Source organism: Myodes glareolus, chromosome 7 (assembly GCF_982192425.1).
Source record: "Myodes glareolus chromosome 7, mMyoGla1.1, whole genome shotgun sequence".
NCBI classification, from domain to species: domain Eukaryota; kingdom Metazoa; phylum Chordata; class Mammalia; order Rodentia; family Cricetidae; genus Myodes; species Myodes glareolus.
Genome location: NC_142032.1, coordinates 29,790,338 through 29,810,360, shown reverse-complemented (window position 1 = coordinate 29,810,360; position 20,023 = coordinate 29,790,338). Strand labels below are relative to the sequence as shown.

The 20,023-nt window shown below is 49.1% G+C and overlaps 1 protein-coding gene across 7 annotated transcripts in view; it reads right to left on the bottom strand.

Annotated features, from left to right (window-relative positions):
- Sgms1 (sphingomyelin synthase 1) overlaps nucleotides 1-19,046 on the bottom strand; it is a 265,051-nt gene extending 246,005 nt beyond the window's left edge. For 3 of the 7 annotated variants that reach the window (XM_087907990.1, XM_087907998.1, XM_087907997.1), the window contains exon 1: nucleotides 17,584-17,721. The gene's annotated coding sequence lies outside the window, so the exon portion shown is untranslated. Of the gene's footprint in view, nucleotides 1-9,506; nucleotides 9,570-16,996; nucleotides 17,195-17,583; nucleotides 17,723-18,910 lie in introns of those variants that run through there. The other 4 variants (XM_087907991.1, XM_087907994.1, XM_087907992.1 and 1 more) reach the window with 4 other exon arrangements.
- Nucleotides 19,047-20,023: the final 977 nt, after the last annotated feature.

The window sequence follows — 20,023 nt, the reverse complement described above, 5'->3', positions numbered from 1 at the left end:
AAGAAGGCTGAGCTAATAGGCCAATCAATTTATAATTAATGTAGGCCTCTGTGTTTCTTTGGGACTGAACAACTGCAGGACCAGGTGGGACAGAAATCTCTGTCAGCAGAGTTGGATCCCCAGAACCTACATGGTGGAAGAAAACTGTAAGGAGCCGTCAGGACATCGCCATGGCCAGTTGGTGCCAGCGGTCCTACAGCCTAGAGGTATACAGATCCTTTGATGCTGCTGCGCGGGCCAGAGTGCTTGGGGCCTGTTTTGCATTTCAGAGCCTTGGTTCCCTGACCTGTCCTGAGGCCTCAGGCCCTAGCAAAATGGCATCAACCAATCAGCATTTGAGCCTCTCCACCCTAGAAAAGCAGCTGCCTTTGGGCCCCCCCCCATCTCTCTCTCTCTCTCTCTCTCTCTCTCTCTCTCTCTCTCTCTCTCTTGCTTCCTGCTCTCTCACCCTCTCTCCCTTACTCTCTCTCTCTCTCTTCCTCTTTCGCTCTCTCTCCCTTTCCTTTTCCCCAATTTTCCTCAACCGAGTGGCTCCGAATAAAGACATGATTTGGGAAGGAATCTCGATTTCGTGGTCGTCCATTCCTGCTGGTCAGGAAGCACGCCACAGAAAACCAACTCCCGAAATCTGTCCTCTGATCTCTGTATGTATACACACCCACGTAAAATAAATGCTGAAAATAAATAAAGTATATGCAGGCACATATACCGTACAGCATGAAAATAGCCCCTTACTATGAAAACACCAACCACAGTGCTGTCAGTAAACAGGATGAGCTTTCTCCCCTTTCAGAGCACTCATGTGCCTTTAGAAAATATAAACATGGTGTGGGAGAATTGTCTGTATTCTGTCAATCATATTTTAAATGAATGCTGATTGGCCAGGCAGGAAGTATAGGCGGGAAAACCAGACAGGAAGTAGAGGTGGAGCAAAGAGAACATGAGTATTCTGGGAAGCAGGAAGCTCCCTCTGCCAGTCCAGCCCAGATCACTGAAGAAGCAGGATGTGACCTGCCCTGCAGAGAAAGGTACCGAGCCATGTGGCTAACATAGATAAGAATAATGGGTTAATATAAGTTACAGGAGTTAATAAGAAGCCTGAGCTAATGGGCCAATCAGTTTTATAACTTATGCAGACTCTCTGTGTGATTTTTCTCTGGGACTAAACGGCTGGGGGACCAGGCAGGACAGAAACCCCAACAAGCAGGCCCCCATGTTACAGAATAGCACCCAATGCATTTGAATGTTACATAAACAGAAAAAAGTGAAGAAGAAAATATAGGCAGCATAGGCAAATGCACTTGACGGACTGGCATATTTTTATTATCAGGCCTATCAAAGAACAAAGTATCATACTTTCCCTACAAAATAGAGAGGGAATCTCAATTTCTTGTAGTCCACAAAATATGCATCTTCAACCACAGAAAGGTAGACCATGGCCAAACTGCTAGACTTCCCACAGAGGGGAAGTCTACTGCTCTAGGGTCTCCACCCAACCTTCCTTACTACACAGATTTGGAGAAAAACACAAAACAAAATTAAAATTTGCTGCCCAAACACAGCATGTAGCCCAGAACCTCAACCTGACCTGAACTCATTATCATCTCCCCGCAGAAAGCCCAGCACTACTGCCCCCAACACAAGCTCGAAGATGCACAGGCCACTGCAGCTCCTGTCTGCAGTCCCACAAAGGGTTTGCTGAGAGCTTGGTCACCTGAGACTGAATTGAGGAAGCAAACACCACGCCCAGATCTCCTCTTGAGGTACTGACAGGCAAGAGCTATCAAAGCAAAAGATAAGGAAAGACCAGGCTGGCTTCCAAGAATGTTGGCCTGGCTCGCAGATGCTGCCAACTATGTTGGGAAGAATATTCTCCAGAATGTAAAGTTACTCTCTTGACCTCAGGCAACACTAGCCTCATCAACCAAAACCTGTCAAAGTGTCAAAGTACTCTGATGCCTGTAGTCAAGCTGGGTAAAGGGACTGATCACTAAGAAGTCTCTGATTTAGAAAGCACTTTTTTAAGACCTTCTGAAAGACTGATTCAAACCAACAGTTATGTAGCCATATTCACAATGTCCAGAGTACATTCACCCATGTTCATTTAAATGTGCTATACAGATGTTATGAAATATTACTCAGCCTTTAAAAGGGAGAATCTGGATATGTGCTAAAATATATATTAATCTTGAAAATGTCTTGCTAAGTAAAAAAAAAACGTTAGATACAAAGGAAAATTCTATATAATTCATATATGAGTGCATAGGGTAGTCAAATTCACAGGCACAGAAAGTAAAATAGTAGTAGACACGGGCTATGGAGAAAGAAAAGTAAGAACCACTTCCTGAGTATAAGGTTTCAGCTTCAGATGACATAAGGCTTCATAGATGGACAACAGAGATGGCTGTACAACAGTATCAATGTACTTAATGTCCTGAATTATATACTTAAAATAACAAAAATGCAAAATTCTATGCCTGTATTTCACTTCAGTTTTTGAAACTAAAAGGTATTTTTGCATTTTAAAAAGGAAAAATACTGACAATATTAGAATTATTATAATCTGAAATGATATAAACAATACTTTCTTATTATGGTTTGATTTTTGAGGCAGGGTCTGAAGGTGTAGCCCAGGCTGGCCTCAAACATGTCTTCCACCTCATACTTGGCCAAATTTGATCTTCAGCCTTAATTTAGGAAGCAACAAGCTAAAAGTTCTCTCCTAATAGCAGCGACAGCACTGACAAAGGCTACAGCATCAGGAGGCCATGGGCACTGGGACCAAGCCTAGCACAGGAGCATGACGGTGGTATCCAAAGACACTCTGCAATGTTGGTGGGCATCCTTCGAGCAGTGAGATTCTGTACGTAGTTACAGTGATGCTCAAAGGCAGGGAAGCTGGCTATTGGGTATCTTAAGTCTGGGTGACTATAAAAAGAAAACTCTAGTACTGAGAAGGTAACAGCAATCCCAAAGAGCTTGCTTTGCTTGTAAAGCAGGAAATGTGGCCAACTGTGGACACACACAAGGGTGAGAGCAACGTTACCCCACAGAGCTTGCTCCTAAGAAGACCTAGGTGCAGAAAATGTAACTGACTATAGACATACAAGAACAGCACTCCCCTACATGTTACCCCTGTAAGGTGGCTCAGTACTCTTTCTTAGGGTACACGCTGGGGTTAGTTGCAGGCTGTGAAAGCTGAGATGCAGATGAAAATGTCAGGAAGCATCTCTGTTATCTTGAAATCCATCACCCACTGCACTGTCAGGGTTTCGAGCCAAGACTGAAGGACACTGCTCCCTTCTAACTGCCTGTGGGAAGCATCAAGTGCTTGCAGAAAGCATCAGGGGAAGCAAAATTTAGAAACATACAAACAAACAAAAAACACGCTCAAGACCACCATCTTTCTTCTGTGTCTGAAATGATCCAGAGACATTTTCCTCCAGCAGAACACAAAGTAGGGATGGTGTAGGAGGTCCCTCTGTATTTGTGTTGCTTTTATTGGTTAATAAAGAAACTGCTTCGGGCCTGGTGAAAGGGCAGAACTTAGGTAAGTGGAGAAGACAAAACTGAATTCTGGAAGGAAGGAAACAGAGTCAAAGAGAGTCACCATGGAGATGCCAGGTAGATATGCTAAATCTTTCCTATAAGCCATGACCTCGTGGTAAATACAAATTAATAAAAATGGGTTAAATCAAAATGTAAGAGTTAGCCAATAGGAGGCTAAAGGTAACATCTGGCCAAACAGTGTTTTAATAAACACAGTTTCTGTATGATTATTTCAGGTGTAAGCTAGCCGGGCAGCCGGGACAAGGGGTCCCTTGCAACACAGGGGGTGAGGGCCTACTAAAACAAAACTGTACCCTAACCACCCAAGAATTTCTACGAGGGAGCAAAGTCATTTACTTCACAAAACTTCAGTGGCTTGGAGACACTCTCAGTTCAGTGCACTGGCAGAGCTACCCAAATAGTCCAAATCAAACCAAAAGAAAGTTTTGCTCTCCCGCCCCCGCTCCCTGCTCAAATTCAGCCCCATTCAGTGTCACATTGCCCTGCATTGATCATACCTGCTATGAAGCTCGGATCCTGTATTATAGCACAAAACTCCACCAGGATCTGAGCCCTAAAACCAGAAAAATTCATATGAAGCTGCAGGTTTTATAACACAAGTGTGGTCCTGCTTACCCAGACTCAGCTCTCCTGGGTTGTCCCTCTGAGCATTCCACCATCCATATTGGGCTAACATGCTCACTTGGTGCACATTCGATATTTATAGAGGGGAAAAATGCAGAGATACATGTATGCCAAAATACAGCAGCAGCAGCCATCCCTACAGGTGACAAGGGAGCTACTAGTATGTTTACTATGTTCTGTAAATGGAGATGGGAAATGACGGGGTAGGAGAAGAGGAGAAAAAGGGTTTGGACCTGGGATAAGGCGTCAGTCCCTAAGGAGCCACCCTCTGTTCTCAGCACAAGTTCTATGGCTCCAGGGTCACCATTCACAAAGACTTGGGTCTCAGTCTAGTGCTATTACAGAAATGCGCTGCACTCAGAGCCTGGTGTGGGCTGGAAGGAAGTGAGAGCAACAAGAAGGACACTCATCCATAATACAAGGAACACCTTGGCCGCTTCAGAGACACCAGAAGTGACAGCCAGCTGCCACGTAAGCAGAGGCGTACCTGAAACGGGGGCACAAGCCATAGAAACATTGTCAGGGAAATCATTCTTGCTGTTCTGCAGTGAGCAGTCACAGGAGACGAGCTGGCCAAGCCAGTGGGGCCTGACTCCCTCACAGGCTGAAGCTCCCTAAGAGCAGGAGCCATGCCTGAGTCCTTCATCACTGGCTAACAAAGACAGCCAGCCAACATCGTCATATGAATAGTTTAGTTTTTTAACAAAAGCAGTATATACGTTTTGTATCTAACGATGTTTTCAAAACACCTTTATTCTCATATTTTTAACGATTGCTACTAACCTGTGGGTAGACACAATTTAACCCACTTCTACCGTGGGATGTCAGGCTTCCAACTTTGCTTTTCTGATCAAGAGCTCTGGCATGAAGACTGATCATGACTGTTGTTTAAAGTAACCCCTTATGGCAGAATAGTTGGGTCAGAGGGTATGTATCTACGCTACCCTTAAAAGCTAGCCCGCAATGCTTCACACGAAGGCAACCACCATAACTTTCTGGGGTTGGAAAGCAATGGCACTGACCACCAAAGTCACAAACCGTCCTTTCCAGGCCTCAGGCCAGGGTTCACGGGACACAGCAGGCTGAAAAGTCAGCACCAGCTGCGAGCACCATCTGCCTCCTGCCCCAGCAGCTCAGCCCCTCTTCTGGCCATGGACAAGAGTGTAACACGGCACCGCGTTCCACTGCCCACTGTGCCACTTCTCTCTGACTACCTCTGAGGAAAACTGAGTCTGTTCCATTCTAAGACAGAAGCACAAGCCCTGTGTCTCCTGTGAGGGTCTCAACTGTAGACCTGCTTCCTCTTGGGTAATCACTTCCCAATAGTTCCTCCGGAAAAACAGGAAGTGCCCTAAGGTCAAGTTCTCAGGCGTGGGATTTTCACTTTTCACCTGTCAGGACCATTGGCCTTCAGACACCTTCCTGGTGAAGTCAATGTGTGGTCTAGCTACTATGCCCCGAAAAACACACACCTAAGTACCCGCAAAAGGGGCACACTCATTGTGGAGCCTTCCAGGAGTTCAGCCACAGTCCTGGGAGCTGACAGGACCATCTAACAAATAGTGACTACAAATGTGCAGCTTGCAGAAGTCCTGAATGTTCTGATGGTCCGGTTTCTGTTGTTGCAATCAGAGGGGAAACAGTCAGGCTGAGGGCGCCCATGGAAATCTGGCGTACTGCCTATTCCCCAGCTGGTAACTCTGTAGGCCTCCCAAAGTAATTCAGGTATCTCTATGCACTAAAACAAATGTCAGATTTCAGACCTTGTGAATGGTTGGCAAAGCTGTTTCCAGGCGGTTCCCTGCATGAAGAGTCACCCCTTGACCACCTAGGGGGCCTCCTGTTCACTTCCTTAAGTAGTTCCTATTGCCCACCACCCAGAAAACATCATGTGATCTAGGTTTTGTTCTGTTCCCACCTATATACTTCACACTAGCTGAAGCTGAAATGTCAGAGACTTCGGCCATCTTCAAAGACTTCGCTAAAGATTCAGGACCTTCACCCAGTGCCTTGCTGTGCATGCGCCAGCGACTGCGAGGTACAAAGGGGAACCAACAACAGAGACAAACAATAGGGTCCGAGAGCAGAGGTCAGGGAAATGGGCCAGTTCAACAGCATGGGGCCTCACGCCAAGACTCTCAGCCACTGAATGGTAAGAACACCCCTGTGAAGAAGGGGACAGCACACTTCCTCTAACATGTGACTACTTCCCCTGCCACCTTTACGGTTAAAGGATGCCACGCTACACCCCGTGGGTATGGCCAAGGTCTTCGCACAACGCTTGCACCACAGTAGCTAATATTCTATTACACATGAGGATAGCCCAAAAGAGGGCAAGCCTGAGCCCACTGCTATTGAATCAGACGCTTGTGTCCTTGTTAGCTGAGTTCCTGTTACCCAGAGGTTTCTTGCGGTCTCACCTTCCTCACAAAGAGCAAGCAAAGTTCAGTTAACGTCTGAAGTGCAACCCTGGCACATCTGCCATCACGGCCCTCAACCTGCCCTCCTTCATCTCAGGTGACCCTGGCAGCTGGGCTTTGGCTGACAGCCAGAGGTGTTCCCAGAGGCCTTTTATAACTCTCTTATAAAATGTAAGCCTTCAACAGCTGGAAAATCGAGCCCTAACTGCTGTTTCTATCAAGTGGCTTGGGCATGACCAAAGCAAAGCTGGGCCACGGAAAACACTACTCAAATAAACAGTTTCACTGTCAAAGGCTGGCAAACAGCTGCCATGCAAGTACATGGGCTGCAGTGCTCAGCCACAGGAGGGAACTATGATATCTGGGGACTAACTGGCCAGCAGTCAACTGTTCCAAATTTTCCCTTCCAAACACAGGAGCAGAGGCCCAAGGTTCCCCAGCTGCTTGGCCGGCACACAGGCTCAGCCTGCCCTCGTTTGTGAGGTCGCTTCAGGAGGGGGAGGCGGGAGTAAGAGAGAGAGAAAGCACAGCCACTGAAAGTAGAATTCAGCACGAAAACCCAAGCTGAAAAAAAGAGCCAGTCATCTTCCCTAAGTTTCCATCTTAGGAACCGGTCTGCCTGCATTTTTAAAGGCAAAGGTGTTAACCTGGCAATATCCCCATGACTCTCCGGGTGGGTTCGGAGCACAGTCCTGGTCTCCAGTCCTTCTTGCCAATGACCACTGTTAGGTCTCACCTTTCCAGACCCCTGCACCAAGGACGGCTTATGCTCCGCCCACAGCACGCTGCCATCCCATACCATTGGCTCTCTTCTGTACACTGTGCCAATGCAGGGAAGCCGCAGGACGAGACCACTGTCCCAGGGGACCTGGCGCTCAGCTGTGACCTGGCCTCACTATGTTGTGGTGATACTACTACCTGAGGACATGGCTCTCTCACAAAACCTTTTCTAGGCTCCAAGCTGTTCCTCCTTCCTGTTTTAGCTGTAACCCTGCTCACGCGGGGAAACCTGCTATGCTAACTGCAGCTGTTTGCGCTGCCGAGGACTCATTGGTATCAGCGTGCCCACGTGGCAGCCCTCTTACCTACTCTCTCGGAGTGGTGCCGAGCTCTTTCTTGCTACAAACACTCTGGCATCACAGTTAAATCAGTGAATGAGACTGCCTTCTGTCTCTCTACTGTCAGGCTAGGAATCTTTAATCAGCTGTGCTTCCTTTTTCCACGGGGCTAAATGGTAGAAAGCACCACCCCTAATCTGGGCATGCAGAAATGGGGCCGGGAAACAAACGATGTCATCTTCCTAAAACAGGCTTCCGGGTGGCACTCCATACTCTGAGGAATCTTAGGGTATCAGGTGGTAGTTCCCAAAGTATGTCTCCAGATCAATGGCAGCAGCACCTGGGAGCGGGTGAACATGAGAAACACACTGGCTGCCTGCCACCTGCCCCCAAGCAACCCGCCACAGAAACTCCAGGGTTGGGCCCAGCAAGCAGGCCTGGTGGTAAAACTGATGCAAACTGAAACTTGAAGCCCCCTAGCTCAGGCCGAGGAACACCCAAGGTCACAAGGTCATGGGAACACCCAGCTTGGGCCAACCTGTGTATCACAACCTGACATAATCACCTGACTCCTCACCAAACAGCTCCCACTGTTTTTTGCCAACTGGCAGGAGCCTCAAACATGAACTCCTTTAGGACACTGCCCCTCCTGTTTTCTCAGGGAAATTACTCAGGCCTCACTTTTCTGTCTCCAAAAGGGAATGGCAACATCCACATCCTAGGGTCATGGTAGACGCAGTCTGGTTTGGGATTAGTGTTGGAAACCACACATTGGGGTAACTTCTGTGGAAGACCAGCCTCGGCGAAATTCATACATCCCAGGGTAGGAGCGTGTGGATTAGAAAATATTAGGTAGGAGGAGCAGAGATATGAGAGAAATAAGACACAAACACAGAACGGCACAGGGAGGGAAATTCAGTGAATGCTGAATCCGGCAACGTTTATTCTCCACATGCTTATATAATTGACTCCCAAAGGGGAGGGGGAGGCAACAGCCTTCATTAACATGATATAAGGAATAGACTTGAATGCTCCGCTTTTGATCCAGGTGAAGCAGATTCACCTCTATACCTAAAATACTAATTCACTACACCCTAGGTCAGAATCTCTTGTTTGTAGCCACATCTGTTGTCAACAACTTGGAAATAGCAAAAACAAGCTCAAATTCCAACCTCCAGTCAAGGTGGAACAGGCTCACAGATTAGCCGTCCATGAATCTCCGTGATTACTGTAGTTCTGCCAAAAGGACTAAACAGAACTAGGAAAACAGCAAAATGAGCCTGGCTTCCCGTGTGTTCACCATCGTATTGCTCTCTGCCCTTTCCATCCCAGAGCTCTGAGGGAAGACACTGAGAATAACACACACTACACCGGCCTCAGCAGTGTCTCAGGCACGTATCTGTTCCTCTATAACCTGACCGTGCCTTGCACATCCAACAGCATGCAGAAAGTCCACACTACTGGACCACACAGCCTCTCACCAGACCCTTCTGGACAAAAGCCATCCAACTCTGGGGCACCATGCCTCACACACCTCAAAGAAAACAGAGTAAGACTGTGGGGACATCAACAAAGGTGGAAGGACCAGCAGCTAACATTGACATGGCTCTAAAGTGGTACTACAGTTTGGATCTCCAGTGTCCCCCAGATGCCCATGTTTGGAGGTTTGGTCGCAGACTATGATGCTATAGAAAGTGGTGAGATCGTTAAGAGCTGCGGCCCAGGAGAAGGAACTTAGGTCATAGCAGGGGATCTGAGGACCCAATCCTTTCCCTCCCTCTCTTCCATCCTGGCTGCTGTCAGGTGAGCGGCTTTCTCCACTATGAGTCCCCACCGTTAGGTAGACAGAAATCAGCGGACTTGATGGTTTCAGGGCTGGCCTCTTCCCTCACAATCAATACAGGTCCAAGAAGGTCCAAGAGCTCCAAGCCTCTTGATTAACTCCTAAAGGAAGAGAACCTGAGTTAGATCTGTGACCTTGGAAGGAAAGGTCACATCCTAAACTTCCCAGAAAGTCAGGAAGTGATTCCTGTCTAAACCTAGTCCCAGAGGCCCCAAACTTTGTAAGATTACTATCTAGCCCTGCAGCTTTCCGAGAACAAACAAGGACGCACCACTGCACCCTCCCTGTACAACTCGACCCAGAAGGGCCTGTCAATCACCTGGACAGGCTCCGAATGCTTTAGTGAGAGTAGAAGGCATGCCGCATGCCGAGCACATAAATCCACACAATGGTCCTTTAGGTCACCGTGCACTCTCACAGAGCAAGTCTGTTTGACTCGCCACCTACCTTCTTCAGTCTGTAATAAACACAGCCATAAAATTATAATAAACTCTGCCTGTCTGCTACAGTATCCTCTGTGTGGCTCATCGTAATTCTTCAGAGATCACAAAGACCAGGGCACTGAAGTGAGCTGACAGCAAGACCCCAGTGACACTAGCATGAAACACCACCTCTCCTCAAGCCACATGACCATGAACTGAAACCATGAGTCCATGAGCCCAAATGAATCTTGGGGAGGCATTTTGTCACAGTGACAGATAACTGACACTTTGTAACAGACACTCAGGGCCCTACGAACCTAGCTTACGCCTTTCTCACAGCTACTCAACAACCCTAGACGGTAGCTGCTGTTCTTACCCCAACCAAGAACACAGGGCCTGAGGCACTGTCCCCATAACCTGCTGCCAATGTACAACCCATCCGTGGTGAGGCCGAACGGCAAAGCCAAGCAGTCTAGCTCCATGTTACCCACTCTTACCCACCATTCTAGAACTCAGAGAGCTACTGCCATCTACACATACACCAGCCACCTAGCACTACTTATCAGAACACTGATCTTAAGGCACTGAATCCAGACGCGGGGTAGGCGAGAGGGTTCAGCAGGCGACCAACAGCACTTGCCATGATGACTCACGGTCTGAGCTCATTTCCCAGGGACTACATGGTGGATGGAGAGATCCAACTTCTACAAGTTGTTGCCCGACCTCCATACATGCACTGAGATGTGTGTGCATGCAAACATGCAAACATACACACAATAAGTAAATATAATATTTTTTAATATCTAGGGGCAACATTCATTACCAGGAGGTTCAAAACCAGGTCCTCAGAGTTCCCAACAGAAATGCTAATTACACTGGTTTTCAGCATCCTCTTCTCTCCTCCCTACTCAAAGGCCACACAAGTCAAACCTCCAAGAGCCGATTTCTCTCTTCCCACGACTCTGCTGGCACTGCAGCACCTAATTATATACCATTCACTACAAAGAGTCCTCTGATTGTTGATTGGATATTTGTTGTATATTCCTCCCCACTCAACTGTAAAATTCCTTGGAAGTATCCATACTTTTTGGGAATGTAAATGGAGGTTCCAAGCTCCCATCCGAAGATCTGGGGTGCTGCGCTTTGGCTGGCTCCTTCACTTTGCTTTCCTGACACTTGTTGGTCATAACTCCTTAGAAGCAGGTGAAAGTCTGAAATATAGTATTTAAAGCCTGTGTTGGGTGGGCTACGACACCGGCTCTGCTTCCAGGTCTGCACTCGGGTACCTCCAGAGCCTCACAGAGGAAGTGCACTTATCCAGGCTTGAGGAAGGAGTTTAGGGCAGTGAAGCAGAGAGGAGGGAAAAAGATGACCAATGTCACTCAAGCCTGGAAAAGACGAAGAGACTGTTCAAGACACATCCCCAAAGCCCTTACTCTGTCTACACCGTAAGGTAGGAACAGTTGTGGTTTAATATGTAATGTCTGTCACAGGCACATGTGTAAAAGGCTAGGTCCCCAGCTGGTGGAGCTATTACGGAAGCTTTTAAAAACTTTGAGTGGCTGTCCACAGTCGGAAAAAGTAGGCCACCAGGTAGTCCTTGGGGTACCTTGTCCCTGAATATTTCCTGGTAGCTCTCTGTTGCCTGCCGTGATGAGCGTCCCCTCCACCTGCTGCTGCCATGAGGTCAGACAAGCGCAGACCAAATGAATGCTCAGGGACCATGCCTACAACTGTGTCTCTGCTCTTGAATTGCTTCTCTCGGGTGTTTGGTCACAACAGAAAAATAACTGTTAATAATAAAACATCCAAACTTATAATCTGTCCAAACATGTGACCTAAAAAATTTCCCATTGGCTGGGAACATAGCTCAATAGTACAGAATGTGTTTAGCATGTATATGGTATTCGAGTTCCAGCACCAATAATGAAAGAAAATGTTGCCATAACAGAACATTGTAAACTTTATTTAAAGGTTATTTTTTAAAAATGGGATGACAATGACCATGATAAACTCTGTATCACAATAAAAACAATGTTAATTCTCTCCATGAGACTTAACCCAAGTATTGCCAATTACGTTTCCTAAACTTTATTAAGACCGTAAGAAGCACTCCAAAATATATATGGAAAAGCAAAGATCAAGACAACGTGAAAAACAAGACGGACCCATTCCACCATATCAAACATAGTGTAAAGCTCTAACGAAAAAAAACAAGGGCTTGGTACAGAAACAGAAGACTGGAAGAACTAAGAACAAAATACCAGGTCCTGGAAGGCATCAAAATTAGTAGGCAGAACTTAAGGGAAGCAGGGTTTGGTGCAGGGGATGACAACATTCTGGAGAGGGATCATGTTGATGCTTATCCAACATGAATGTCACACTACTGAACCACACAAAGATGATTGCCTCCAAGGTTTATGTTCTGTCTTCTGTCACAGTTCAAAAGAAGATATTTTGAATAAATACTGTATCACAATTTTTTTAAAGAATTATAAACCAGCATGTTTAGGGAAAGGAGCCAGACACAATAAAGTACTATACATATGGACTATTTATGTAAAATTCTAGAAATGCAAGCTATAGTGACTATACAAGTCTGCGTATAACAGGAAGGGCCTGACTCCAAAATGGGGCCAGGGAAAGTTTGGGGGTGACGGAAACATTCAGTATCTTCACTGTGGCAGCTTCAAGTTAGCTACATTGTCAAAAGTAAAGTACACGCTTTAAATTGATTTATCTACACAAATTACAATTCCTGAAAAACTGACAAAGTCTCGTGTGTATGTGGAAACAATCTAAAGAGCCTCACCAAAATCATGGAAGAATGCATTGTTTAATTGATGGTTTAGGAAAACTGTCTCACAAAATAAGAAAGGAAGGGAAGAACACAAATGTGGGGGAGGGAAAAGAGAATAAGAAGGGAGGAACAGAAGATAAAATGGTCAGTTGGTCAACTGTGTAACAACTAAATAATAGAAGGAATGCCTCCAATTCATTAAGAATCATATAAATCCACATGAAAACAATGAGAGCTCATTATCTAGCCACAAAACATTGGTAGCTAAAGAGCTGGTTAACGCCCAACACTAACAAGGATGGAGAGTATCATCCTGAAACCAGACTGCAAGTGTGACCAGCTCAGCAGCTCAGAAAGTAACTCAGCGCATGAGTTTCTCAGCCTCCCAGAGCAGGTCCTGGATGCAGACCCTGCAGCAGTGCTTCTCAAAGGCTCCCCTGCATCAAACCTCCAGATGAGGAACATCAAAACACAGATTAGTGGCTTCTGACCCCAGAACTTCTGATTCAGATGGTCTAAAATCTGCATCACTAGGAGGGAGCATGCATCCAAAACCAGTACCCTAGAGAGCCTTTCACGGAGATCAGTAAGAGAAGGCAGTCAGCATTTCATTGAGTTTTGCCTGTTGTCACAGGATGAAGGTAAGTTGAGCATTTATCTCTAGCACACACACATACACACATGCATATAAACTTACATGAGTCTGTGTGGCAGTCTGAATGTAATTGGCCCCCATAAGTTCATAGGGAGTGGTACTATTCGGAGGATTGGCCTTGTTGGAGTAGATGTGGCCTTGTTGGAGGAAGTGTGTCACTGGAGATGGGCTTTGAAGTCTCCTATGCTCAAGCTACACCTAGTGAGACATTTCACTTCCTGCTGACTGTGGGATCAAGATGTAGCTCCTTCTCCACTCTCAGCTCCTTCTCCAGCACCATGTCTGCCTGCATGTCGTCATGTCCTGTCAAGACTTCAGTGGACTGAACCTCTGGAACTGTAAGCCACACAATTAAATGTTTTCCTTTATAAGAGTTGCAGTGGCCATGGTGTCTCTTCACAGCAACAGAAACCCAAAGACAGTTGGGGTGTATGTATAAGTGCATACATACAAGCTAAGCCTACACAAAGTTACCAAATAAAACATTGAAAGAAATTCTGTCAACGCTCATGAAATGTTGAACTATTTCCAAGATAAATGTCTTTGGGAGGTTTGAAGTGCTTTCCTTTTGCAGTAAGTGCTCCAGTTGGAACCCAGGACCCTGTGCATGCACTCCCACACTGGTCCACAGCCTCAGCACCATTCAGGGAAACTGAAGACAACAAATCAGTAATACATCTTTAACAAATATCCACACAACCCCTCCCCCAAAAAACCCTCCTGTAATACAAGAGAGAAGACTGCTCTGGCAGAATGGAGAGGAACGGAGATGACAACCCAACAGTGAGGGGTTCTGTACAATGAGAGGACCTGAAGCCGAGATCTGATCAAGCCTAGAAGGGAAGAAAATCACCCAGGTTCTAAGTTCTCGTTCACCTGCATTGACCTAAAATTGCTACCTCACTGGAAGTCCCGGTAGCCTTGTATCATTGAAGGGTATCTGGCTGGCCACTGAGAGCAGAAGGAATTCTTTCTCAAAGAGAAGCACGAGGTAATCCAAACCCCAGATTTCAACATTCCATTGAGACCTAGTCTTCCTTTTGGCAGATTCAAAGGAAGCTGGGGTTCTCTGCCTGTGTGTCTCTATCTGTGTGTGTGTGTATGTGTGTGTGTGTGTGTCTCCCAATATTTCCACGTCTACACCTGTATGTGGTGTGTCTATATGTTGAGAAAAGACTCTGAGGGGGACAAAGCATTCTGGCAGACACTGAGCCACACCTGTTCATCAGCCATTCAATTTGGTTTGACTGAAACCAGAAGTGACAGCCACAGCCACAAACCCAAATCATCTCCCTGCCCACAGGTGCTGCCCTCTCTCTTCCCCTTTATTCACTCCCCATCCTCACACCAAAACAAACTGATCCAAACTGTGATTTTTTTTTTTAAACTGGGTACCTAATTTAAGTGACAAACTTCACAGCACAGCTCTTGGGCTGTAGCAGGGAGCAATAAATAAGCATCAATACCCTTTCTTTGTCTTGCATTTATATTCCTGATGAACACTTTTAACCAACAAGCCCAAATCTTAAAGACAAAGCATACCAAAAAAGTTATTTTTTAAAAAAAGTGATACCATTCAAAGACACAGCCACCTATACTCTGTCGCCACAAAACAACACTGGCCACCATGTCTTCTCGGCACTTGGGCAGATTCCGCCTTCTCTACAGCGGTGCTTATCACTGGACGACAAAAAGTTAGGGATCTTGCAGCTTCCCTGAAGTGCTTCGCAGGAAATGAGGTCTTACCAACCAGGGAACACATGATACATGTCAGGAGCACATTTCAGTTACAATGTGCTCATCAGTTACAGCTGATGGCTAGCGCATTTAAGAGTCTTCCTTCACGTTTTTTTTTAGATACCCCAAACAGCCTTTATTCTAGCTCAAGAGAAGTACCTGCCACAAGCTGAAAATGAAAATGTAAACAAGACAAGAACTGAGTTCTTGACATGCAACTGTTGTTGACAGTCAACATGAGGCAATTGCATCTTGGGAAAACACACAAAGGTCTTTAAGTGTCCAACATGTATAATTCACAAACACTCCTGTGCATTCTTTGTTCTAACAGACACATTTTGCTTACAGACAAAAAGGATGAGGAATGGGGTGCTCTTCTCTTATGAAAAATATTCTTAAATATGAATAAGCAGTTACTGAGTACTACATACAGGTCAGGCATGATACAAGACACTGGAGCTCTCCAATGAGTAAGATACTTTATATAAATGTGTGCCTTTAATAACTTGATCAATATCTTGGATTAGTAGTTTCTTTTAAGTTCCCTGATATTTGAAGTCGTTCAATGTCAATGACAAGTGGCAAAAAAAATAATATTGTGTGTTTACTAAGAATAAAAATGCCTGGTCCCTGAAGCGGAAACGGAAGGGGGCCTCACTCTGAAGAATAAGTACTTAAACTGGGCTGTAGCGGCGGCCACCTCCTGCCACCCAGCAAGCCTGCGATGCAGAGGCTTCAAAATGTGCCTTATAGTTTAAGAGGAGCATTAAGGAAATCCTAAGGACCAGGGCATTCGGAAGGAAACAGGGGGCAAGATAGGGAAAGAAGCTATGCTGTGCCTTAGAAGCCAGCTCCTGGAGTTTCCCTACACCTAGGCGGCCAGCAGCCGGCATGGGCTCTGCAGCTTGCTTGCCTGCTTGCTCCACCAAGGCAAGGCTTTGGAGCTGGAAACATGCCACCTGCTGAATCACCAAACATCCCTGGACTTCCCTCTTAAAAAAAAAAAAATGACCACATCGTCACCCAACCCCGGCTGGCTTCTTCCATGGAAGAAGAAGTCATGGTCATGTTTCCATTGACCAATGAAACAACTGGACCTCCTTTCTCCTGCCTCACAGAACAAAACTACCTCCCAAGACAACTTCCACCAGAATCCTACCTCATCAATCTCACTACTTTCTGCTCCCTCAGCCCCCCACCCCTGCTGATATCCAGCCCCCAGTGCCAGAAGGCATGAGGAGTTGGCAGCACAGAATGACACCACTTCCACAGCCAGATAGCCAACCAGAAACATCGCCAGTCTGAAGACGGTAAATTTCGGGGGAGCTATGACAGAAGGCAGGCCTCAGAACACAGAAAATAAACTTCCCGTCAGAAACCAGCCTTCTGTCTTTTTCTAAGTGTGCTCCGCTGAACTCTGTCCTGTTCTGAAGGTTAATTGCAACATCCAAGAAGCACCTGCCCGGTTTCTCTCAGCTCCCCAGGACCACAAGCACCCTTCACCCCGACTGTTACTCGCTACAGTCAAAAGGGATCAAGCGTTAAGCAGAACGCGCCAGGATGAATCCGTTAGCTGAACCAGAGCACCGGGACCACCGAAGGAAGATAGCCGGAGTGTGGGTTAAGACGCGGACAGAGGCAGCCACTGCTGCCGCTGATGTGCCCTTGACAAGTCGCCTACGACCACGCAGACCTCTCTTCGCTGGGCGAACTGCGACCAGGGCTACGCTGATGCCCCTGCAGGCCTTACCCTTTAACACCCCCACGCGGCGGGGACACGCGGGGTCTCGGGACAGCGGCAAGCAAGCCGGGGGCTGTTACGCCGCCTGGGGAGGAGGGGCTCGCTCCTTCGGGAAGGGGGTCCCACCTGTTATGTCGTTGAGGGTCATCAAGAGGCCGTGCTGAAGGGAATCCCAAAGCTGCGGGCGCCTAGCCGGCTGCAATCAGACCAGGAGGTACCAACTGTCACTCCGCCGCCCGGGCTGTGGGGGTGGGGCTGCGATTTGGGGGTCCACCCCTGAACACTGCCGGACCTCCGGCTGACTGCCGCTCCAAAAGTCCTCGGCTCTGGGCTCTCAGGCCCCGCCACAGTCCGCTCGCCCCAATATGACACCAGGCAGCCTTCCAGCCCGCACGCAGCACCTCGGAAAGGTGCCCACTGACGCCTCCGCCTTCCTCCCCGCCCAAGTTGGCGGGGGAGCCCCGCCGGCGGCCCGCCCCCTCGGAGCCGGGATCGCGGCCGCCAGAGCGCTCCCCCGCGCCCACCCCCACCAGCGGCTGCTGGGGGACAGCCGGCCAGAGACGCGCGCGACACCGCGCGGGCTGCGCTCACGCCCCCTCGCCCGGGCTGCCCGCCTGCGGTCCGCGGAGGTCAGGCCGGGCCCGCGAGACTCGGGCCAGATCCAGCCGCCCGCGACCGGGAGGCCGGCCCTCCGCCCCCGCCCCGCGACTCACTTGCACGCGAGTCGTCGCAGCCGCCGGAATTCTTTTCCACGCGCCGAGCTCCCCGCCGCGGAACGAAATCCGGGGCAGGGCAGGGCGGCGTGCGGGCTCCGCACCGATCGCGCCCTCTCGCCCGAGTGCTAGGCTCCCGGGAAGAACAGCCCGCCCGCACCGGCCCTCCCCGCTCCTGTCCAGCCAGCAGTCCGCCGCCGCTGCCCCGGCCGCTGCGGAGCTGGCAAGAAGGCTTCCGACTTGGAGCCTCCGGCTGCCGAGCATGCCCAGTCCGCGGCGGAGCCGGGTCGGCTTCCCGCGCGACGCCGGTCCGTTCCTCCGGGTGTTCCCGGCGGCCGGGGGGCGGGGACCGTGGATGCTCGACCGGGGACCCAGCGGAGTCCCGCAGGACAGCGAGCCGTGGGATGTGCTCGGGGCGCATATGGGGGGTAGGGGGTAGGTCCTTTTCCTTTTCGTTTCAAGCAACGGGAACTGGAGAGGCGAGCGCTTTCCCCCACGGCGACAAGGGCCCAGATGGCTGGTTTCATCCTCCGGGATCAGAAGCCCAATTAGGTGCCAGCCCGAGATTTGTGCGGCTACAGCCGGCCAGAGAGCTGGGGACTCAAACTCAGCCTTCGAGAAACCACCCTCGGGGACAGCAGTTTGCAGACTACACTGGGATTTTCTTCTCCACCAAGCCCAAGAGCGGCGACACTTGTGACTGACTCATGAGTGATCATTTAAAAATGGATGGTCCTCAAACTCTTGGGAACATTTCCCAAAGCTCTAATCCTTACACTCCCGTCTTCCCCAAAAATCAGGGGTCAGCCGGCTTCCTAAATCACGCAGCGCCAGGCAGCTCGGAGGCGCCGGAGGGCTCCTAGCAGTCTCGGTGCACCTGGCCGCCTAGTCCGGCCGGGCCCCATCTCCTGCCGCCGCTCGGAGCTGCGGCGAAAACCTGGAGAGCGCCGCACTAGAGCCGGAGCACTGCGCATGCCCAATGGCCCCACGGGGTGCGGGTCGCCCGCAGATTTCCTCCTGCTCGCACAGCGGAACCCAGTACCGGGATCCGGATCGCGCAGCAGGGACAGCAGCCTTCCGGGGTACCCGGCCTTCTGGGCCGGCCCGCGCGTGCTGCAGTGACACAGGTGGCCCTGGTTGCGTTGCCCGCGGGGGTCAGGTCTGGGGACGGGGAGGGTATGGGGGGGGGGGGGACCGGGAGCGGCCCTGCCTGCGTGACACGTGACAGTCCGCCGCGCTCCGGGGCAGCCATCTTCCGTCCTGCGGGGCCGCTGGCGAGGGACCCAACCCCGCCGCCACCCCACCAGGCCCGGGTCCCCGCCCTCACCTGCTCTCCGCGGGGCTACAGCTTGGGTGCCGCTGCGCTGGCCCTCGATCGCCTGGAGGACGGGCAGTCTCTGGCTGAGAACTGGAGAACGGCTCTCCTGGGCCAGACGGCTTCTGCTTTCCCCCCGGGGCGGAAGTTGGAAGAGGAGTTCCTAAGGCGCAGGCACCAGCACCGCTCCTGCTGCTTCCCTGTTCTGACCCGTACCCGGCGAGGGAGGATGGAGGTGGCGGAAGACGTCAGGACCGCCGTCGCTTTTCTCCATGCATTTCCCCTGCTGCTCGTCAGGTTCGATGGTGATGCTGTTAGTCACTTGGGGTCCCTGAAATCTCTGGACCCGCAACCTCATCACCCGAGGGTTCCTTAGAAGGGCACATTACCTATTACACCTAGACCTACGAAATCAGAGACGCTACTGGTGGGGTCCTTACTGAAATCTGGTTAACACTTCCTCAAGGTGAATCTAATGGCCGCTTTCCCTAAGCCCTGGAGACTCGTTTTCATGTAAGACTCTGAAAGCTTAGCATGCTTTGCCCTCAAACACACTGGAAAAAAAAAAAAAAAAGATTCAAACTGAGGCCTTTTCCTGGGCAGGCACTTAAAGTCTTGTCCTCTCCTTCATCTCTGGCCTCTTCACCCGAGGACGCTATGCCCCTACACTTCTCAGGGAGATTAAGAAAGGGTGCATTTGTCACATAGTTCTTTTAAATGACAACTGACATTCAGTTCAGTGCGGAGTGTCAACCAAGAGCAAGGGAGTGCCTGAGAGTCATAGTATCCCTACTGGGCATTTATATCAGTTGGTATTTATATCAGGATAAAAGGGAAGCTTGCTGTTTTAAGTGCTGGACAGCCACTGGCGCTTCGCAGTGCTACTTTGCACTTGCTGTAACCGAGGTCCAAGCAAGCCCTACAATATGATAGGTCAAGGAATCTAGACTTTTAAACCCATCCCCAGCCCCCCTGCGTGCACGCACGTGTGTGTGTGTGTGTGTGTGTGAATACATGCTGGGAAAAATGAATTGAAGTCTGCAGAACAACGACAGTTGTTAATGTGTCACAATCAATATAGGGTTAGTTTAGTTTTCCATTTTTCCCCAATATCTTTGAAACGTT